General features: G+C 46.9%; 1 long non-coding RNA gene across 1 annotated transcript; it reads left to right on the top strand.

Annotated features, from left to right (window-relative positions):
• Positions 1–8,989: 8,989 nt before the first annotated feature.
• On the top strand, positions 8,990–9,628 carry LOC138784489 (uncharacterized). The gene is made up of 3 exons (XR_011361859.1): positions 8,990–9,117; positions 9,215–9,422; positions 9,556–9,628. It is a non-coding gene; the product is annotated as an uncharacterized lncRNA (long non-coding RNA).
• The last annotated feature ends 15,075 nt before the right edge of the window (positions 9,629–24,703 follow it).

The raw sequence follows: 24,703 nt of genomic DNA, 5'->3' as shown, positions 1-24,703 counted from the left end.
ATCGCGGCTGAGCAGCTGATGACTCTGCAGAGGGGGGCCGGCATGCGGGACGGCTGCAGCGAGTCAGCCGGCCTCCCGAAGATTGCATTGACAGAAGATGGAGGTCGACACGCGTATGTATATCGCACCACACTTCCGGGTACACGTGCGGGGGGACAGGGGAAGGGGGCGATTCACAGACATAACATACATTACAAAGTTGTATAACTTTGTAATGTGTGTTATTCTGTGAATAATTGCTGAGCGCCGCACCACCCCTTTAATCATGTGAACAATGACTCTCTTTTTACAGATATGTTGCCCCTATATATGAGAAAGGAAATATTCAAATGAAATGCCTTTCTAAGTAAAAAGTGAACACATCCATATTAAACTTTACAAACAAACATTAGAAATAAAAATATAAACATTGTTGTTCTTGGAGCTTGTGCCACTTGAGTGAACATTGTTAATTGCAGAACATATTGCAAAAGTGAGCAAACAAAAAGCAAGCCCGAACAGCCCCTGTTTGTACTTGTATGTCAGTTTCAGAAGGTTTTAACACAATAATATCCAACAGTGGTGAGAAAACAAGAATAGAATGTGGTTTCAAGGGTCATGTGTATTACAGTTTATCTTAACAAACAATATAACAATGCACAATAATGAGCAAAGAAGAAATGGAATGTCTGCATTGAAGGCCATCAGCTAGATTTTTTGGAATATAATTGTGTTCAAGGAAGACGGTGGGAGTCGGTCCTGATGAACTCATGTAGCACTGCCAAGTCCTTTGTAGAACAGTACACATTCTTGTTGCCATTTACACAAAGGTGCCATTAAAAGTGAAATGTTGATGTTCTCATAAGTTTAATAAGTTGGTTTCTAATTTCTGGAAAGAAAGGGAAAAGTGTACATACCTTTTACCTCAACAAATCAGCAATCTAAATGTTTTTAGAGTAGTTTCACACGTACCCGATCACAGCGGATTTTACGCTACGGGTTCCACAGTGACATTCGCTGCAATTCCTGGTACTGTCATTTTCTATGGCTTTACAAAGTTACAGCAGCTTTTTCATTCCGCTGCGAGTATGTAAAGCCCCTTCACACTTAAAACAGCGATGCCCGGTTAATACATCACCTGCCCATACTCCTCTTTGCTTCTTAGTCTCCCGTCTAAGCTACCCTTAGAGTGAAAATCCTAACATGGAAGAGACACAGTTTACTTATCTGATTAAAGGGGTACTCTGACTACAGGTTAAAAATCCATTTGCTTTACAGGTCTTCTTTCTGTATCTTGGGGTGGCACTTCCTGTATGACCACAAGTCCCAAAATGTATTACTTTTCCTCAGTTCTTCCTCACAGTCCTCCCACCCTGCTTACTCCCCTCCACCCGGTACTCCTGCCAGTTCCCTTATATAGAAAATAATAATGTTTTACTTACCTCTCCACGCACCATTTGCACTGTATTTTACTTTCTTCGAGTTTGCCCTCCAAAATGGTGATTAAACTGGTAACATGACTGATAAATTTACATTGATATTAAAAAAGAGATAAGTGCATGAAGGTCATACCATCTAAACTGAAGTTGATGCAGAAGGCAAAAAAACACCCATTAATTGACAAATTCCTAGATTAACATTTTAAGGTCTGCTTACACAACATTTTGTTCCAATAGATTGTTGGACAGCTGCCATTTTGAGGTAAAATACGGCCATATTTTCGCCACAAAATGACAGCCCTCTAAAAATACAGTCTGGTATGTTCGCACAATATTTTTGAGGTGAAAACACCGGCGTATTTTAATAACTACAGCCATAAATAATGATCAAGACTGCTTTCTGGCTCCTCCCCTGCTCTAGTCCTTCCCTGGCATGAAATGGGCTGTCCAGGTTAAAACAACAGGATAAGCTATTAATAATTGATCACTGGGGGCTGACACCTTGCCTCCCTGCTGATCAGCTGTTCAGAACTCCAGTGAACACAGTGTAACTGGAAACAGAAGCAGTTGGCTCTGTTCTCTGTGTAATGGAGGCACTGTGCTACTGTAGCTTTGGCTCCTATTGAAGAGGGAACCTGTGGCCAACCCCCATAAAATGAAATTGTACCATCACGAAACAGCTTAGGGAGTCCTGAGTACACATCTTTTTACCGCTTCTTGATACACCCTTCCATTTCCTAGATATATGGGCTTATAATTTCTTGACTATTTAGTTAATAGTCAGATGGGCGTGAAGCTTATTTTAATAACGCAAGTGAATGTCAGAGGATGAGCATGATTATATAGTGAAGGGAAGTGAATGTTTTTCATTGAGGGGCATGTATGCCTAATACACAATTCCTGACTATATAACCAAATCCATCACCTTTATTAAAACAAAGTTCACACACATCTGACTATTAAGTGAATTGTCAGAGAAAACCCACATATCTTGGGAATGGAAGAACTTATAAAAAAAACTGTAAAAAGGTGTATGATAAGGGCACTGTAAACAACCTACAGATAGTAACATCTCATTTTCTTTTATCTAGTACATAATGTATATATGTATATATAGGGGGACATTTATTAAGGCCCCACTCCATTGATCCTGCCAGATTACCCAAGAGGAGCACTCTTATTAGGTAAATTCGGTGGGACCTGTGTGTGCCACATGGCGGGCGAAGAAATCTACATCTGCATCTGAGCCCAAGTAGATTTCTGGAGGAAATCATGGTAAATAAGGCACAGGAACCCCTTCTCCCCACCTTACTGTGCCCCACTGCCTGCCTATCTGGGGAGCAGGGCTTACAGCTACTGTACGCCGCAGAGAAGGTAAGAATCTGCACCCTTTCCATGACTTATACAAGGGGTGCATGTTACATACATGGGGGGCATTTCCCCCATAATCTTTGGTATAGGTGAGTACACTTTAACAGATTTGTCAGATAGCCTTTAGTTTCCTTTCAGAATAAACAATTTCAAAATGCCCTCATAAATAAGGGCTATCAACTGAAAACAAGATTTGTTTGTTTGCTCACACAAAAAAAGTAGTTTTTCTAACAAAATCAAGACCTTGTTGTAAAAATTAACACCCCCCCCATCAACCACAGAACACTGTAATAATTCATTACACAAGTGTCAATACAAGGACGCTACTTAACTCTTACCTGCAATATGAAGTACAGTTACATCATGGTGCTGGTAACGGGTATAGAGAAGGCTCATGAGTCAAGCCCTCTCTATACTCTGTGGTTCCTGGCTGTTCTCTGTTACTGGCTATTTAAACCTTCTAAATGTCTATCATTGGTGGTCTAGTGACCCAAAAATCTACTACATAAAAACAAATACTCTCCCTAAGCAGTGACAATATATAGATTTAACTCTCCGCGGGTTCTGCAGACCTAATAAGTGGTCATAGTGCAGTTTACATCCATTGACTTTGCATGAATTGCAAGTTATGTTTTTGCTAAGTTTACTTTTATTCTCCATCTGGCACAGGGGATCTTGAAGACTTCCCAAGCCATGACTTATTTCCGCAGAATCTGCAAAACATTCTAGGCTCCTCGCTCCAACATCAGCCTCATCTCTTTTCAAACTCCCTATGTATATTGTGTCATGCTATGTTCACACTACGTAAGAGACCGATCACCAGTGGTGGATCCGTTCCATCAGTGCCATAAACCAAGGCTAGGACAAAGTATATGGTGCACTAGGCAGATAAGGCAATTGACCTCCCCCCCCCTTCCATGACAGTTCTTGGGCCATACATCACCATACATATTACAATATGCATTTTTTTTACCAAATCACAGTATAAAATTACCAACATTTCCAATAATACCAGTATACTAGAGACAAAGAATACTGCCACATTATAGCCACACCATAGCACCATGCAGTGGCTTCATAATGCCACAATAATGTTACTAAAGAGAACAGCTTATAGAAAGACCAAAATGCTCCAAATATAGTGGTAGACACCAGCTCTTCACAGTCTCAGTACCCTGTATAAGTGATTACAATGCAGTTACATGAGATGACTCACGTCTTCTAAGTCATTCCCTTTACTTTTCTACTCCTTGCCCAGACCACCGTAATAGCTTTTTCTTTGGTTCCACACTTTTCCAACACCATCTTTACCTTTCTCCACCCGTAGTGCCCCACATGGTAACAATAATGACACTCTTGGCTGATTGGTGCCTCCAGGAGGTAAATAGGTACTTCCAGTAAATATACAGGTCCCTCCAGTTGGTTGAAACAGTAGATGCCCCCCAATAGGTAGTTGCCACTAGTAGGTAGATAGCTGCCAGTTGGTGGCAGTAGCCAGACAGGTGACCCAGTAGATAATGTGCCCTCAGTAGATAAATAAATGTTAGATAGTAAGCATTTGCTCCCCAGTATGTAGATAGTTTTACTAAGTGTAAATAAAGGCCCATAGTTGTCTTTAGTATAGTCAGGTGCCCCATGAGGTAATTGCCCCCAGTAAAGACAGGTCCCTCCTCACAAAAAAAATTACATGCTTAACACCTCTCTGCCAACAGGGACTTCTCTTGGTGCAGTTACATGCATAATGAGAGGCATCATCGTATCCTGCGCTGCCTCCAATAGGTCACAGACCTCAGTCACATCCTGCAGCCAACAATAGAAGTGACAGGGCATTTAGCCAGCGGGTCTTTGCTTTGTCAGCTTTCACCTGTATGTTCAGCCTAAAGTTGTGTTTGCAGATGAAAGTAGCACTTGCTAGCCTGGGGACAGGGGCGTAACTATCACCATAGAGGCTGCTATAGGGCCCTGCGCATCAGTGGGCCCATCCCTGCAATACACTGGGCCCCCTGAGCTGTCATCATGCTACCAAAGGAGATGCCTACCAATGGGGGACACTATTAACTGAGGAGGGTGGGATACAAGGGAAGATGCCTATTTTGGGGACATTATGGGAGATGTCTACTATGGGGGGCACTAACTTCTGGGGGGGATACCAGCGGAGATGCCTAACATATGGTATCTACTTGGCGGATGGTTAACGAACAAGGGATTACCTAGAGTGGGATGAGGGGGAGGTTGGCCCAATTAAAAGTTTGCTTTATAGTTACGCCATTGTGTGGGGAGCCAGGTCTAGCCCCAATAGCTATTAATCCTAGTCCTGCTTTGGACTTTAAATGGGGTATGGAGGAGATTTAACAAACATGGTGTAAAGGGAAACTGGCTCAGTTGCCCCTAGCAACCAATCAGATTCCACCTCTCATTCCTCACAGACTCTTTGGAAAATGAAAGGTTTCGTTGCTAGGGGCAACTGAGCCAGTTTCACTTTACACCATGTTTGATAAATCTCCTTCTATATTTACATTATGTGTTAGCCCTATTTATGCTATTTATAGTGGAGAACCTGACATCATATACATCAATCATTCCTAAAGAGCTCAAAAGTCCAAAAGTGTGTCCTAAGTGCTTGCAGTGTTCTACTGTATTTTATGTAGTCTATGCTTTTATGTTGCATTTATTTTCATTTTGTTTGAAGGTGCTCTTCACCCTTTTTTTTTTTTAAATGTCCTTTCAGACGCTGCTTGTTTGATAATACATAATTTTTACTGTCTACTAAATTGTACTGGGTTATGCTTCTCTGTGAAAAAGTACATGAAGTGTAAATGAGTGGGAGACATATGCCACTGTATGGCTCTGACATAAGACAATTACTCTACTTAGATCAATTGTGTTGTGTTCCCTTGTACTACATACAAAATAGCTAAACGATTCCATCTGTACAATGTATAATTGCACATAATAATAGAACCCCTACAAGAACCTATGAGATTACTACAATTTATGTTTCCCACCAGGACTGCAATCCTATAGAGAAAAAAAAATGATAGTGCAAATCACACTGTATTTGTATACATTTTGTTTTCCTTTGTGTTATTTATGAAAAGCAGAGGTTTCTCTTTATTATTTATATTGTGCTTTCAATCCACAGGAGTTTACAAAATATGGTTTCAGTAGATTAAAAAGCATTAGACTGATGACAAAAAATCTCAAAATAGCAGACACAAAACAAAAGGTTACACCTCCAAACAGTCAATACAATACACTTTTATGCAAAATATTATACAAAATTATACACAAAAACAGGGAAATTAGCTAAAAAACACTTAAAAAGCTAAAATCAACCCAAGCCCTGGTTCATGTAGTTTAGAACTCCAGAAAATTACACTGTGTTAAGGATTTCTTATAAACCCTTTTTCACCACTAGGCTACACCCTAAGCATAGAAAACAAGAATGGAAGTTATTTATATATAGGAAGCAGTAAGTGAGCAAGAACAAGTACAGCTGATATGATGTTTGTATGGAATCCCAACTATCTATCTATCTATCTATCTATCTATCTATCTATCTATCTATCTATCTATCTATCATCATCACTTTTATAGTTAAATTATGCTTGAGATAATTTTTCATTACTACAACTATGATAAACAACACTTATATATTGCAAAACCATTTCTACAACTCGGTTTAAGGGATTTTCATGCTCCCAGCTTGTAGTGTTATATGTGACAGAAAAGGACACACGGAAATATTAAAAATAAATTTTGAGCAGATCTGAATGACTATTGTGTGATTTAGTCCAAACGTACATGTTACAATGCTGTTCATCACACATTGATCAGTAATGTTCTGATATTGCTGCAGTAATGTAATAGATACACCAGGGGTATATCATAGAGTGGATTATTACTAACAGATACTATATGAGTGATTTATAGCTTTAGAGCCAGCAGTTTACTTGATTGTGATTCATACACTGTGGTTAGTTTGTTTTAGTGTATGTATGGCTAAATTGTTTTTCATAAATCATTTATTAAAGGGGTACTCCAGAGCGAACAATGAAAGTAATTGCCACTCGTTTTGCAGAGGTTCCTGTGCACATAGTGCCTCCCTTAGTATAATGTATATTCTGCTGATACACAATAAGCAATAAATGGTGCCAGGGGGCTGTTTATCACTAGCACTGTGTTGGCATCAGTGCTTTATTAGAGCAGTGGATCAGGGACCAGGCCTTGGACACGCCTGCTTGTCTAAACATAAATGTTGGTGACATCAAACAGCCCTGTGTTGTCTCTTACTACTGCCACTCAATATAAGGCTATGTTCACACTACGTAAAACTACGGCCGCAGTTTTGCGGTGTGTAACACAGCCTTATGTCTAATGGGATCCCGGCCAGAGCGTACACACACCGTACACAGACCGGCACACACCGGGCACAGACCGGCCGTTCCGTGACCCGGTCTGTTCCGTAGTGTGAACATAGCCTAATAGTACAGTATAGTATAATTCGCATGCTGGTGCATCCACGCGAGCCCGCATCTGAATTCCCCGCTGCTCACAATGGAGCGTGCATTGTGTGCTCTGACAGGTTTTCGGCGGCCACTCTTCGAGCTGCAGCGGCAGTAAAGATCATCCGGCCGGTACTGATATGTCACTTTTTTGTAGCGCCTCTAGGGATCCCGGCAGGAGTGTATACTATATGTATACACTCCGTCCGGGATTCCCTCAGGTGCAGCACTATGTAAGTACCGTAGTAATCAGGGACGTTGTTACGGCTTACGGCTGTGATTATTACGAAACTTACGCAGTGGGAACATGGCATAAGGCTGAAAAAAAAAAACCATGTCCATTAGGTTTAACAAAGTGAAGGGATGAATGAAGGGAAGAGGGATGAATAGATGGATATATTTGTACATATGTATTATTGTCATTTTGCTCTATGAATGTTTCCAAGCCTGTTTTGAAACCCTCCACTGTTTTTGCTGTGACCAGCTCCTGAGGTAGGATACTTCACAGAATTACTGTTCTCACATGATTAGATCTCCTCAGCCTCATATTTGTAACCCCCTGAGCTTGAAATGAAAAGCCTAAATGATCACATTACAGATCTCAGAAGAGAAATGGCGTAAGTACCAAAACACGGCAAAATACTAAATTGCAGAATTTTGGTCACATGACATCCAGAAATATTATAATGAAAAGTGATCAAAAAGTCGCATATATGCAAGCAATGTACTAAAAAGATAACAGATAATGGCCCAAAAGACACCTCAATTAGCCCCATAAACTAAAAAAAAAACACGCTATAAGGATCACAAAAGAGCAATTTTTAACAATATTTTTTAAGTTTACATTTTTTAAAGAGCAGTAAAAAAAAAAAAATCATGCTACTGTTATTATTATATTTATATACTTCTATTGTTGTAACCGTAATGAATTCAGAAACATAGATAACATGTCAACCCCCCCCACCCCATACAGACAACAGCGGCACCGGTGACCAGGTAAGTGGTGGCTTTTACATATGACACATAGCTTCTTTTCAGGAAAATCAGAACAATATTCTAGTGGGGTAATATCACCAAAGGAACCAAATGACTGTAGTAGCCTCCCTTAACCTCTTTAAAAATGGCCCATTTAACGTTTTAGCTCCAAGTCCCCCATATATCTGTGCCCATACTGTAACACATTCACTAGTAGTGCTCATATATCTGTACCAGCTATATCCTATTCTCCATGCAGTAGTCAATAGAAATGGTATCCTCCATGCAGAATTGTGCAGGAGACAAGGTAGAGTATTTTGTTATCAGACGCAAATAGATAAATGGAAACCACATTTCATATTTCTGGTCACTAGATGGCAGTACTGTTTATCTCAGAGAGAGGTGTGTGTCTGTTTTCATGTTTTGTCTGTTCTTGACTATATCTAAAATTGATATGTGAACTTCTATTTTATTGTTGTTACCAGAATACAAGACCGTCCGATCAAAAATTGCTTCTTGACGGACCTGATATTGGAAGCCAAATATGTGGACAATTTCAATCAGTTGAAGCAGGAGCTGACAAGACGCCTCTACAGGTTTTATAAGCAGACAGTGTTTGAGAATCAGGTATACAATCATAAAACATCCATATCTCAATGATTTTAAGGGTTATCTGTGTTACAGTTTTATATATTCCTTCCTTTATTCTGTAGCTTCCTGCAGAAATGAACATCAGCTGGAACAAAAGGCTTACAAAAACCTCTGACCGCACTGGATAGTAACGGGGGAAAGTAACGGGGAGCGATATGCGATCATCCAACTATCTGACAAAATCTGTGATTCTGCAGGTATAATTCACATTGAGTACAATTTATAGATTTGCTGCTGTGAAGTCTTCCATGTGTATTTATTTCTGTTTGTTATTATATCCTCTTTTGTCTTCAGAACGCCTGAGAGACACCATGATCCACGAAATGTGCCATGCTGCATGTTGGATCCTAGACGGGAAAGGAGATGACCCGCATGGCTGGTTATGGCAGTCCTATTGTGACGATGCCGAATTAATTCATCCTGATCTGCCACCAATCACTGAACACCACAGTTATGAGATCCACTATTCTGTGGTTTATGAATGCACAAGGTGCAAAAATAGGTAAGATGCAGAGTAATATAAAAGTGTGTCACATGCTTAATCCATAGGAAATTCCATCTTTGAGCATGAATAATGTGTTAGTCACCCCTACTGCTTGCTTCAATTCAATAAATACTTACTTTTTCCACCGTAGACTTCGACGTTGGAGAGAACGTGTTAGCATTGAGAAATGTGTGTGTGGCATCTGCCATAGCAAGATGAATCTCCTTAAAAACATCTGAGCTCATCAGTAAACATCATCTGTCCTTTGTGGAAACACGTCCTGAAATAAAAAATAAAAAATCTTTAAAAACCAAGCTTTCTGTTGTTAAAGTGTTTGGTGTCAGAAATGTTCATTATGAAAGGTCCATACAATTGTATACAGCTGGGTTCACACTACGTATATTTGAGGCTGTATGTTTGAGGCTGTATAGCAACCAAAACAAGGAGTGGATTGAAAACACAGAAAGGCTATGTTCACATAATGTTGTAATTGAGTGGATGGCCGTCATTTAATGGCAAATATTTGCTGTTATTTTAAAACAACGGCTGTTATATTGAAATAATGGAAGTTATTTACCGTTATATGGCGGCCATCCACTCAATTACAACATTATGTGAACAGATCCTTTCTGTGTTTTCAATCCACTCCTGGTTTTGGTTGCTATGAGGACCTGACATGAGGAGCAAATACAGCCGCAAATATACATAGTGTGAACCCAGCCTACGGTATACTGTAAGCTGGATGGGTTACACTGGTTCAGCAGCATCTGCGCCACAGATATTTCTATAAAAAGGAACAAAAAACAATGCAGTCAGCATTTTGAAGTGGGAGTATTGCCTTTTTGAAGCGGTGATAGTGTATCATCGCTCAGTGTAATGTACAAGTGCATGATCGAGGGCCTGGGGGGTGACAGGGGGGGCAGCTGCCCCGGGCGCAAGCCTGGGGGGGCGCCAGTTTCCCCAGAGACAGAACGTCTCTGTCTGCAGCTTAATAAAGACAGGGGCCAGGTGTATTAGGTGCCCTGTTGCTTTAAAAGCTGCCGTACAGTACTGTGTGGGGGAGGGGTGTGAGCAGGGCCACCATCAGAAATTTCGGGGCCCCATATAGCCAAAATGTCAGGGCTCCCCATTAGCAAAAGCAATAATCCCACAAATTGAAGTGGCATGCAGACACAATTGCTTTGACAGGTCGGCGCTCACTTGCTGTGAAGATCGGGCCGTGTAATAGGGGCTTAGTGCATTAGGCTTACACTATAAGGAACATTAGACAGACCGGGAACAAATCAGGCAGGACAGGGACAAAATCAGAAACCGCACAATAGTCTAATGGTACTTTTACACGTTGCGATAATTCGCCCGATCGCACGATTAACGATTTTGAATGAACAATGGTTTTTTTCTAATGATCAGCGTTTAGACTGAACAATACACCGTACGTAAAATTCGCTATGCGATCGTTTTGCGATCGTTTAAGTCTATCTCACACATAGGGGAAAACGTTGAAAGAATGTTTACACTGAACAATCTGCAAATGTTTTGCGAACGATCTACGATGATTTGTGAATTCCCACACAATTTTTACTGGAGCCTCACCCAACAGACCAAGGCAATGCCTGGGCCTCACCAGACTGACCAAGAGGGTGCTGGGCCTCACTATCTATGGTGAAAGTTCATTTAAAAGCTGAGAACAATGCTAGGGCTCCTTTCACCCGTCTACCAAGCTCTATACACTAATAACACAAGTACAAAATAAATTAATATAATATAATATATAATTAATATCTCAGCTAATGTATGCCCCTTGTAAACTGCAGGGAGACCTAGACTTGCAAGTCAAGGTCTCACCCGCATTTCACAATTGCATGCATTCTATACACAAGTGCAACAATCTATATGCATTGCTGCTTAGTGTCTTGCCCCCCAAAAATTAAAAGAAGTAGTCCAGGTTTTTTTATTCTCCCTGCTGCAGACTGGCACATATACTTAGCAATGATGATCCGGTCCTACGGCGCCACTCGGATCCCACTGGCGCCCACGTGACCTCTTCAGCTTCAGTTCTGCAGCTCAGGAGGCTGGAAGTCAGGTCCCCAACGCATCACTATGAGAGCGCTGTCATTGAGATGCATTGGAAACCCTGACTTCCGGCCTTCAATAGACCTGTAGAAAGAAGAGTGGTCAGAAGAGCTGTGATCGTGGGACCAGAGCGAAGTCGCGCCACAGGACACGGATCACTGGTAAGTATAAGTGCCAGCCTGCAGTGGGGGGGGGGGGGGGAGAGCTGAACTGCTACATTAAGTGGCAATGCACAGCATCAACACTTTCCTGGCAGGATATGCAGTAGGCAAGTAAATCCCACCTGCCCAGTTCTAGTAAGAGAGGGAACCCTTGTTCAGATCAGGGGCTCCAGTACAGTTAACATCAGGGCTCTATACATCACCTCTCCTTACACTCCATGGGCACTCTGCACCCAACTCATGGAGTGTAAAACCATCATCTTTCCTGAGAGTTGTGCTACCCACTGCAATGGCTAGTAAATTCCATGCAGGTTTCAGAGTGTGTGAAATCTGCAGTAGGATCCGCCTGTGTGACCGTACTCTTATTGTAAATCCATAATGCAGAAAACCATTAGACTACACAGCAGTTTTTGAGCCACGGCCAGAAGTGGATCCAGCAGGAAGCAGAAGTACACGTCCTTCCCTTATATTCCTCATTCCTTTCTAATCCACATTTGGTTTTGGCACAAAAACTACCATGTGTCACCAGCCTCACCATGACAGCAATAACGCCTTGTATTATATTTCTACAATAAAACTGTGAATTTTAAAGGAAAACTATCAGCAGGTTCGTCCATATAACCCTGCTGAGTTGTCATTGTAGCCGCCTCGCTCCTTCCTTTAATGCACTGGGGAAGTTCCTCGGCCCCTCAGTGCACCGTCCCACCTGCACGCTGGTTGTGAAGTGCACACTTACTTATGCATACGCAATTATGCAAAAGCAGACACGTCTCCTTCTCACGCATGCGCTGTTCAAACTGCGTACTCCGGATAGCGCAGGAACGAGACGTGTCTGCTAATGGATAAATGAGTATGTATAAGGCCCCATTCTCACATCCGAGTCAGTTTTTAATGTCAGGAAATCCTGATCAGGAGGCCTCAAATGGCATCAGGAAAGTATCAGGATTTCCTGACAGTAATCCGTTTTTACCTTCAGGAAATCATCAAGAAATGTCTTCAGGATTTCCTGATCAGAAGAAGAAATAGGACATGATGGGAGATGTAGTTCTGTAAACTGTATGGTCACAGCTAGCAGAACTACAACTGGCATCATGCCCAGCTGACAGGTCATGATGGGAGTTGTACTTCTGCAGCCTGGATGGCCACAGGCTGCAGAAGTACAACTCCCATCATAACCTGTCAGCAGGACAGTATATCGGTCGTTCCAGTGCTGGATTTGCAGACTGGTAGGGATAAGCGAACCGTCGGACTTTCGGTCCGACGGCATCTTCGCTCAATTACTATGCCTGCAATCCCGGGTGCATAGTTGCGCTCCCGGGAATCTGCGGGCAGGATCTTCCAGGGAATTCAAGATACATTCCCTGGATTTCCAGGGAATGAATCTTGAATTCCCTAGAAGATCCCGGCCGCAGATTCCCAGGAGCGCAACTATGCACTCGGGATCGCAGGCATCGCACTGGAGTGAGCGGCTTTCGGACCGAAAGTCCGAAAGTTCCACTCATCTCTACAGATCGGGCGGCGCTGTTCAGGTCCGGGATGGAGGGGGGGTGGCGGCGCTGCTGAGGTCCAGGGAGGGGAGGAGGAGGCAGCAGGAGGTCGGGACACACCGGGAGCAGCGGCGGAAGGAGGCCTGGGGGAGCGACTTGTGAGGTCCGGGTGAGTGGAACTCCGGACGCTTTCCTGATGTGCATCAGGAAAGCGTCCAGGATTTCAAGGCTCCCATCGACTCCTATGGAGGTGTCCGGGACGGAATGCCGGACAAAAATAGGACCGATTCTAAAAAATCCATAAGGGTGTCCGCAACTAATAAAAAGTCTATGGGTCCGGAAATCCAGATTTTCCGGACATGTGAAGGGGGCCTAAGTAAGTGTGCACTTCACAACCAGCGTGCAGGTGGGACGGTGTACTGAGGGGCCAAGGAACTTCCCCAGTGCATTAAAGGAATCCTACATATACTAAATCCTACAGTCATACACGCAGGTTATATACACACATGAACATGGGCACTTTACATACTATAAATATAAATATATATATATATATATATATATATATATATATATATATACACTTACCGGCCACTTTATTAGGTACACCATGCTAGTAACGGGTTGGACCCCCTTTTGCCTTCAGAACTGCCTCAATTCTTCGTGGCATAGATTCAACAAGGTGCTGGAAGCATTCCCCAGAGATTTTGGTCCATATTGACATGATGGCATCACATCCTGCACATCCATGATGCGAATCTCCGGTTCCACCACATCCCAAAGATGCTCTATAGGATTGAGATCTGGTGACTGTGGAGGCCATTGGAGTACAGTGACCTCATTGTCATGTTCAAGAAACCAGTCTGAGATGATTCTAGCTTTATGACATGGCGCATTATCCTGCTGAAAGTAGCCATCAGATGTTGGGTACATTGTGGTCATAAAGGGATGGACATGGTCAGCAACCATACTCAGGTAGGCTGTGGCGTTTCAACGATGCTCAATTGGTACCAAGGGGCCCAAAGAGTGCCAAGAAAATATTCCCCACACCATGACACCACCACCACCAGCCTGAACCGTTGATACAAGCCAGGATGGATCCATGCTTTCATGTTGTTGACGCCAAATTCTGACCCTACCATCCGAATGTCGCAGCAGAAATCGAGACTCATCAGACCAGGCAATGTTTTTCCAACGTTTTTTTCAAATTGTAGCCTCAGTTTCCTGTTCTTAGCTGAAAGGAGTGGCACCCTGTGTGGTCTTCTGCTGCTGTAGCCCATCTGCCTCAAAGTTGGTCGTACTGCGCGTTCAGAGATGCTCTTCTGCCTACCTTGGTTGTAGCGGTTGGCTATTTGAGTCACTGTTGCCTTTCTATCAGCTCGAACCAGTCTGCCCATTCTCCTCTGACCTCTGGCATCAACAAGGCATTTCCGCCCACAGAACTGCCGCTCACTGGATGTTTTTTCTTTTTCGGACCATTCTCTGTAAACCCTAGAGATGGTTGTGCGTGAAAATCCCAGTAGATCAGCAGTTTCTGAAGTACTCAGACCAGCCCTTCTGGCACCAACAACCATGCCACGTTCAAAGGCACTCAAATCACCTTTCTTCCCCATACTGATGCTCGGTTTGAACTGCAGGAGATTGTCTTGACCATGTCTACAGCTAAGTTGCCGCCATGTGATTGGCTGATTAGAAATTAAGTGGTATCATGCAGTTGGACAGGTTTACCTAATAAAGTGGCCGGTGAGTGTATGTATATGTATATATATATATATATATATATATATATATATATATATATATATATATATGATATACACAGAACAGACATACTTATATACATTATATACGGTCACACTTTAAATTTAGTCCAGGAGGGATAACAGAGCAATAGCAGAACACCAGTATAAGAGAATAAAGCTTCCTAATACTGGCATAAACAGACAAGAAACAAAGTGGTCAGCACCCAGTCTTATGCACTTGTGCACTCTCAGATAATAGATTGTTGAGCAGGAAGGTACTAGCCCCTGGATGCCGGGGTGTCCATATCAAAGAGAAGCAACAGGATTCCTTCAGCTCATATAAAATGTTCAATTTTATTGTGGAAATTTCATTAAAAGAAACAGCCGACGCGTTTCGAGCCAACCTGGCTCTTAGTCATGGCATCTGAATTTGGGATAAATCAAGGGAAGAATGCATCCTGTGATTGCCAGAAAGAAAAAAAATAATAAATGGCTCTATGGCGCCATATAACGAAGGGAACAGAGCGTTGTAGCGCCGCTGAGAATAGACCCCGCTCTTCTCAGCGGCGCTACAACGCTCTGTTCCCCTTGTTATATGGCCCCTGTGGACTCGCCTATGTTGTCGAGACCCACAGTGGATTAAAGACAGGATCAGCAGCCACAAATCGACGATCCGTTGCAAAAAGACGTGGCTCCCATTCCCAGAACATTTTCATGATAAAGGACACACTATTGCGCAACTGAGATTCCAGATTCTGGAACAAGTTGCTCACCCCCAGAGGGGTGGCAACATTAACCTACTACTTAGAAAGAGAGAATCATTCTGGATCCACACTTTACAAACTCTCACACCGAATGGTTTAAATCGCGAATATGATATTCTGCTTTGAAAATGCATATTATATATATGAAATGTGATTCTTTGCATTGACATATTTGTTGCTTTGCCTCCTAGGTCCCATAAGCACTTTAACCTCAGCACCCGTGAGGTAGTATAACCCCCTCCCCCCCCCCCTTCCTACCCCTCCATACCTTTCCTTTTCCCTCCCCCCCCCTTTTTTGTTTTCCCCTTCCCCCTGCCCACTTCCTTCTTCCTCTTTTTTCCCTACCCCTTCTCCAATCTCTTGTTCCTTTTCTCCTCCCTTTTCTTCTCCTGTTTATCTTTCTCTATTATCTTTTCTACCTCATATTGTCCATCTACATTTTACACTAAGGTACATACTGTACATACATATTCTCTATTCACTATTTTTCGCTACACAGTCATCTTCATACACCTAATACTGCATATACATATCAGACCATCACAACATCTATCATTGTTCTCTTTATTTAAGAACTATCACACTGTTTTCCCACATCTAGAGATTTTTACAAGAGCTCACATTTTGCATCTTTACTTGTATGCCCTTTACTTTATGCATGTCATGAGTTTACTTATATACCTTCCTGTTATCAATATTGTGTCATATACATCCAGCTATTCATGTGATGTACCTACCATACTGTTCCATATCCAGCCTACAGTGTACATATATTCAACTTCTTAGACCCTCACTTTACTACTACTCAGGTTTATATAATATGCTCTACTTTAGTATTTCCACACACACATTACCACTCACCCATGCACCCACCATCCATAATTTATTGGTTACTTACATACATATATTTTCTCTTCACAGCGACGCTGAGAAAGACCCTGGATAGGGTCGAAACGTCCACAGTCGCCATAACCCAAAATATTATTTTTCTAAGAAAGTATTGTCATTTACCTGGCATTGCCTTTTTCACGCTGTAAATAAACGTTTGAACACTTTTGCATATGAAAACGAGTGCTACGGATTCTTTGTATTGGATTATATGTGGATGAAAGTCCGTCTGTAACCAGCACCAACCACTCCTGTTGTGCACCCCTATTGCTTCTACCTATACTTTTACTGTGGGACAGGGCAGTGCAGGGGATGGATGGATGGATGTGTGTGAGGGGGTCACTGTGGGACAGGGCAGTGCAGGGGATGGATGGATGTGTGTGAGGGGGTCACTGTGGGACAGGGCAGTGCAGGGGATGGATGTGTGTGTGGGACAGGGCAGTGCACGGGATGGATGGATGGATGGATGTGTGTGAGGGGGTCACTGTGGGACAGGGCAGTGCAGGGGATGGATGGAAGGATGTGTGTGAGGGGGTCACTGTGGGCAGGGGCGGAACTACCGCCGTAGCAGCCGTAGCGGCTGCTACGGGGCCCCTAACATCAGGGGGCCCGTGGCCTCGGCCCCCCGAAGATGAACGCTTGCAACACCCGGCGGCCGAGCGGGCCTCCCGGGTGTTCAGTGTTCTGACTGACAGCGCGAGAAGCCATAGGCTTCCCGCCCTGTCAATCATTCTTGTGACCGCAAGCAAGCATTCCGCTTGCGATCACAAGAGTGTCCCACCCAATGAGCAGCTCTTTGGTGAAGTCCTGGCAGCGTCATCGCTGAGCACTCAGTGTGCGCCGCCGCGGCTGGGACTTCCGGTACTAAGAACACAAACCGGAAGTCCCAGCCGCCGCGGCGCACACTGAGCGCTCAGCGATGACGCTGCCGGGACTTCACCATAGGGCTGCTAATCGGGCGGAGGCAGAGAGAAGAGGAGACCGGCGACCGACGGGAGAGCGTGGGGTTAGGTGAGTTATGTGTTTGTTTGTTTTTTTAATCAGAGGGGCAACACTGCGGGCTATGTGGGGAAGGGGATGCACAATACTGGGGCTATGTGGGGAAGGGGATGCACAATACTGGGGGCTATGTGGGGGAGGGGATGCACAACACTGCGGGCTATGTGGGGAAGGGGATGCACAATACTGGGGGCTATGTGGGGGAGGGGATGCACAATACTGGGGGCTATGTGGGGAAGGGGATGCACAATACTGGGGGCTATGAGGGGGCTGGGGATGCACAATACTGGGGGCTATGTGGGGAAGGGGATGCACAATACTGGGGGCTATGTGGGGAAGGGGATGCACAATACTGGGGGCTATGTGGGGAAGGGGATGCACAATACTGGGGGCTATGTGGGGGCTGGGGATGCACAATACTGGGGGCTATGTGGGGAAGGGGATGCACAATACTGGGGGCTATGTGGGGAAGGGGATGCACAATACTGGGGGCTATGTGGGGAAGGGGATGCACAATACTGGGGGCTATGTGGGGAAGGGGATGCACAATACTGGGGGCTATGTGGGGAAGGGGATGCACAATACTGGGGGCTATGTGGGGAAGGGGATGCACAATACTGCGGGCTATGTGGGGAAGGGGATGCACAATACTGGGGGCTATGTGGGGAAGGGGATGCACAATACTGGGGGCTATGTGGGGGAGGGGATGCACAATACTGGGGGCTATGTGGGGAAGGGGATGCACAATACTGGGGGCTATGTGGGGAAGGGGATGCACAATACTGGGGGCTATGTGGGGAAGGGGATGCACAATACTGGGGCTATGTGGGGAAGGGGATGCACAATACTGGGGGCTATGTGGGGGAGGGGATGCACAATACTGGGGCTATGTGGGGAAGGGGATGCACAATACTGGGGGCTATGTGGGGGAGGGGATGCACAATACTGGGGGCTATGTGGGGAAGGGGATGCACAATACTGGGGGCTATGTGGGGAAGGGGATGCACAATACTGGGGGCTATGTGTGGACTAGGGGTGCACATTACTGGGGGCTATGTGGGGAAGGGGATGCACAATACTGGGGGCTATGTGGGGATGGGGATGCACAATACTGGGGGCTATGTGGGGATGGGGATGCACAATACTGGGGGCTAAGGATAGACAACACTGGGGGCTACATGGGGGATGCACAATACTGGGGGCTATATGGGGGATGCACAATACTGGGGGCTATATGGGGGATGCACAATACTGGGGGCTATATGGGGGATGCACAATACTGGGGGCTATATGGGGGATGCACAATACTGGGGGCTATATGGGGGATGGGAATGCACAACAATGGGGGCTACCTATATGGGGGATGGACAACACTGGGGGCTACCTATATGCGGGACGGGGATGGACAACACTGGGGGCTACCTATATGCGGGACGGGGATGGACAACACTGGGGGCTACTTTTATGGGGAATGAAGGGGACTAGGGGGCATCTATAAGGGGAACTACACTGGGGGGGTTGACACAGAGGGGTCATCTAAGAGGACTACACAGAGGGGACCATATACTGTAGGGCAGGGATAGGGAACCTTGGCTCTCCAGCTATTGCAAAACTACAGCTTTATTTTTGACTGTCCATACATGATGGGAGTTGTAGTTTTGCAGAAGCTGGAGAGCAGAGATTCCCTACCTCTGATATAGGTGATGCACAGAGGGTGTCATCTACTATAAATGGATTACACAGAGGGGGATCTCTACTATAGTAGATGCACATGGGGCCATCTATATGGAGGACTGAACAAGGGGCAATCTATAAGCTGTCTACACAGAGCCTAATTTGTCTGTCTGGCAGATTCTGTGGATTCGTGGCTCGGAGTTCTTATAATGGCCCAGGACAGATGGAGAAGAAAATGAAAAGGAAACAACTCTAATGAGAGAAGGCGTCCCCTGTGAGTCACTTAATATAACTGCAGTGTAATTTATATGGTGTATAGAACCTGTGTAGAGCTGGGTGTGTTGATGGCATAGTGGTTGGTCGAGGAGGGGGGGGCCCCAATCAAAAGTTTGCTGTGGGGCCCAGCCATTTCTAGTTACGCCCCTGACTGTGGGACAGGGCAGTGCAGGGGATGGATGGATGTGTGTGTGGGACAGGGCAGTGCACGGGATGGATGGATGGAAGGATGTGTGTGAGGGGGTCACTGTGGGACAGGGCAGTGCAGGGGATGGATGGATGTGTGTGTGGGACAGGGCAGTGCACGGGATGGATGGATGGATGGATGGATGGATGGATGGATGGATGTGTGTGAGGGGATCACTGTGGGACAGGGCAGTGCAGGGGATGGATGGATGTGTGTGAGGGGGTCACTGTGGGACAGGGCAGTGCAGGGGATGGATGTGTGTGAGGGGATCACTGTGGGACAGGGCAGTGCAGGGGATGGATGGAAGGATGTGTGTGAGGGGGTTAGTGTGGGACAGGGCAGTGCAGGGATGGATGGATGTGTGTGTGGGACAGGGCAGTGCACGGGATGGATGGATGGAAGGATGTGTGTGAGGGGGTCACTGTGGGACAGGGCAGTGCAGGGGATGGATGGATGTGTGTGAGGGACAGGGCAGTGCAGGGTCTGGATGTATGGATGTGTGTGAGGGGATCACTGTGGGACAGGGCAGTGTAGGGGATGGATGTGTGTGAGGGGGTCACTGTGGGACAGGGCAGTGCAGGGGATGGATGGATGGATGTGTGTGAGGGGGTCACTGTGGGACAGGGCAGTGTCAGGGAATGGAAGGATGGATGTGTGTGAGGGGTTCACTGTGGGACAGGGCAGTGCAGGGGATGGATGGATGGATGTGTGTGAGGGGGTCACTGTGGGACAGGGCAGTGTCAGGGAATGGAAGGATGGATGTGTGTGAGGGGGTCACTGTGGGACAGGGCAGTGCAGGGGATGGATGGATGTGTGTGAGGGGGTCACTGTGGGACAGGGCAGTGCAGGGGATGGATGGATGGATGTGTGTGAGGGGGTCACTGTGGGACAGGGCAGTGTCAGGGAATGGAAGGATGGATGTGTGTGAGGGGTTCACTGTGGGACAGGGCAGTGCAGGGGATGGATGGATGGATGTGTGTGAGGGGGTCACTGTGGGACAGGGCAGTGTCAGGGAATGGAAGGATGGATGTGTGTGAGGGGGTCACTGTGGGACAGGGCAGTGCAGGGGATGGATGGATGTGTGTGAGGGGGTCACTGTGGAACAGGGCAGTGCAGGGGATGGATGGAAGGATGGATGTGTGTGAGGGGGTCACTGTGGAACAGGGCAGTGCAGGGGATGGATGGAAGGATGGATGTGAGTGAGGGGGTCACTGTGGGACAGGGCAGTGTCAGGGCCTGGAAGGATGGATGTGTGTGAGGGAGGTCACTGTGGGACAGGGCAGTGCAGGGGATGGATGGATGTGTCTGTGGGACAGGGCAGTGCAGTGTCAGGGCCTGGAAGGATAGATGTGTGTGAGGGGGTCACTGTGGAACAGGTCAGTGTCAGGGAATGGAAGGATGGATGTGTGTGAGGGGGTCACTGTGGGACAGGGCAGTGCAGGGGATGGATGGATGGATGTGTGTGAGGCAGTAGTGGATTACAATAGGGACGTTTTGGGCGGCAGCCCGGGGCCCTGAGCTCCTGGGGGGCCCATGACCACCCAAAAAGATTTATACTTTCAACGGTGTACTGTCTCCTGGCTACACTTCTGCCATGATTTGCAAAAAATCACAGTTTTTTATGGCAATTTTGCACAAATCAGGACATCATGACATTATCTATCCTGTACTATGAACGCCAGGCTAGTGCTTCCATAGTTACAGTGGGGTGGGGGGGCCCAGGCTTGGTGAACAGCCCGGGGCCTATGGTAAAGTTAATCTGCCCCTGGTGTGAGGGGGTCACTGTGGGACAGGGCAGTGCAGGGGATGGATGGATGTATGTGTGTGAGGGGGTCACTGTGGGACAGGGCAGTGCAGGGGATGGATGGATGTGTGTGAGGGGGTCACTGTGGGACAGGGCAGTGCAGGGGATGGATGGAAGGATGGATGTGTGTGAGGGGGTCACTGTGGGACAGGGCAGTGCAGGGGATGGATGTGTGTGAGGGGGTCACTGTGGGACAGGGCAGTGCAGAGGATGGATGGATGTGTGTGAGTGAGGGGGTCACTGTGGGACAGGGCAGTGTCAGGGCCTGGAAGGATGGATGTGTGTGAGGGGGTCACTGTGGGACAGGGCAGTGTCAGGGCCTGGAAGGATGGATGTGTGTGAGGGGGTCACTGTGGGACAGGGCAGTGCAGGGGATGGATGGATGTGTCTGTGGAACAGGGCAGTGCAGGGGATGGATGGATGTGTCTGTGGGACAGGGCAGTGCAGGGGATGGATGGATGTGTCTGTGGGACAGGGCAGTGCAGTGTCAGGGCCTGGAAGGATGGATGTGTGTAAGGGGGTCACTGTGGAACAGGTCAGTGTCAGGGAATGGAAGGATGGATGTGTGTGACTGGTGGTCACTGTGGGCAGTGCAGGGGATGGATGGAAGGATAGATGTGTGTGTGTGTGTGTGTGTGTGTGTGTGTGTGTGTGTGACAGGTCAGTGCAGGGGATGGATGGAAGGATGTGTGTGAGGGGGGTTACTGTGGGACAGGGCAGTGCAGGGGATGGATAAAAGGATGGATGTGTGTGGGACAGGGCAGTGTAGTGTCATGGTCTAGATGGAAGGATAGGTGTGTGTGTGATAGGGCAGTGCAGGGTCTGGATGGATGTGTGTGTGGGAGAGAGCAGTGTAGTGTCAGGGTCTAGATGGATGGATAGGTGTGTGTGTGTGTGTGTGGGACAGAGCAGTGTAGTGTCAGGGTCTAGATGGAAGGATAGGTGTGTGTGTGTGTGTGTATGTGTGCGTGACAGGGCAGTGCAGGGTCTAGATGGAAGGATAGATGTGTGTGTGTATGTGTGTGTGTGACAGGGCAGTGCAGGGTCTGGATGGATGTGTGTGTGGGACAGAGCAGTGTAGTGTCAGGGTCTAGATGGATGGATAGATGTGTGTGTGGATAGATGTGTGTGTGTGGATAGATGTGTGTGTGTGTGTGTGTGTGTGTGAGACAGCAGTGTAGTGTCAGGGTCTAGAAACTGGGTCTCCAAACTGCAGCCTTTTAGCTGTTGCAAAACTACATTTCCCATCATGCCTGGACAGCCAAATCCAAAGCTTGAGCTGTCCAAGCATGATGGGAGTTGTGGTTTTGCAACAGCTGGAGGGCCGCAGTTTGAAGACCCATGGTCTAGAACAGGGGTGGGGAACATCCGGCCCCTGACACCTCCGGATGCGGCCCGCGGCACCCCTGTGACATGCGCTGCTCTGGAGGAGAAGGAGCCGGCATTCACAGCTTCCTCCTGTGTCTGTGACAGTTACCAGACACAGGAGGACGCTGTGTATGCCGGCTCCTTCTCCTCCAGAGCGGCACACGTCTTCTGCGGTTTGCGGCTCTCCTGTCATGTGCGCCGCGGTGGTGAGGCAGGAGCCGGCATACACAGCATCTTCCTGTGTCTGTGCCGGCTCCTTCCCCAACAGAGCGGCGCACGTCTTGTGACTCCTGCGGGCCGCGCGCGATGACGTCATTTCACCGCGCGCCGCCTGCAGGAGAAGACCGGCACAGAAGAGAGGCAGGAGAAGAGGACCTGGATAGCGTGGGAGGAGGAGTGGGATGTTTATTTTTTTTTTTATTTGGGGCAGGCACTGGGGATTAACTAGGTCACCAGGGACATGACTGGGGGGATGGGGGGTTAAGAAGGCCACCAGGGACCTGACTGGGGGGTTAAGAAGGCCACCAGGGACCTGACTGGGAGGTTAAGAAGGCCACCAGGGACCTGACTGGGGGTTAACTAGGCCACCAGGGACATGACTGGGGGTTAACTAGGCCACCAGGGACATGACTGAGGGGGTTAAGAAGGCCACCAGGGACATGACTGTGGGGGTTAAGAAGGCCACCAGGGACATGACTGGGGGGTTAACTAGGCCACCAGGGACATGACTGAGGGGTTAACTAGGCCACCAGGGACATGACTGAGGGGGTTAAGAAGGCCACCAGGGACATGACTGAGGGGGTTAAGAAGGCCACCAGGGACATGACTGAGGGGCTTAACTAGGCTACCAGGGACATGACTGGGGGGTTAACTAGGCTACCAGGGACATGACTGGGGGGTTAACTAGGCTACCAGGGACATGACTGAGGGGCTTAACTAGGCTACCAGGGACATGACTGGGGGGTTAACTAGGCTACCAGGGACATGACTGGGGGGTTAACTAGGCTACCAGGGACATGACTGGGGGGTTAACTATGCTACCAGGGACATGACTGGGGGGTTAACTAGGCTACCAGTGACATGACGGGGGGGTTAACTAGGCTACCAGGGACATGACTGGGGGGTTATCTAGGCTACCAGGGACATGACTGGGGGGTTATCTAGGCTACCACGGACATCACAGAGGGGCTTAACTAGGCTAGCAGGGACATAACTGGGGGGATTAACTAGGCTAGCAGGGACATGACTGGGGGGATTAACTAGGCCTACCAGAGGCATCATTGGGTGTGAGGGGGGGGGGGGGGGTAATTAGGCTACCAGGGACATGACTGGGGGGTTAACTCAGGCTACAGGGTATCACTAAGGATTCACATGAGGTACAAGGGGCATCACAGAGGGTTAACTACAATAGCAGGGGCATTAGGGGAACAATACTTTGCCTTGCCCCGGGTGCTGCAAAGCCACGCTACCCTGCTGCGCACGGTATGCGGCCCTCGAATGATTTTATAAATGCCCGACCGGCCCTCGACATGGAAAAGGTTCCCCACCCCTGGTCTAGAAGGATAAATAGATGTGTGTGTTTGTCAGCTCCTTTCTCTGGATTCCCCAGTTTCTCCTTATGGGTACAAACACACTTGCCGTATCAGCAGCGAGTTTTTCGCTGCGGATCCCGGCCCTATGCTCTCAATAGCAGACAAACTCCGCAGCCCACCCCATTAACCCCCCTGCCGCTGGAGACTATACGTTACCGGGTCCCCGCTCCTGCTTACTTCGGGGCTCCTGCTAACGTCCCGCTCAGCCAACCAGTGCACTGTGGCGGGGCAGCACAGTGATTGGCCGAGCGGGACGTGCCGGGAACCGCCGAAGCAAGCAGGAG

Source organism: Dendropsophus ebraccatus, chromosome 2 (assembly GCF_027789765.1).
Source record: "Dendropsophus ebraccatus isolate aDenEbr1 chromosome 2, aDenEbr1.pat, whole genome shotgun sequence".
NCBI classification, from domain to species: Eukaryota; Metazoa; Chordata; class Amphibia; order Anura; family Hylidae; genus Dendropsophus; species Dendropsophus ebraccatus.
The sequence above is the reverse complement of the archived record's forward strand: the minus strand, read 5'-3'. Positions and strand labels throughout refer to the sequence as shown.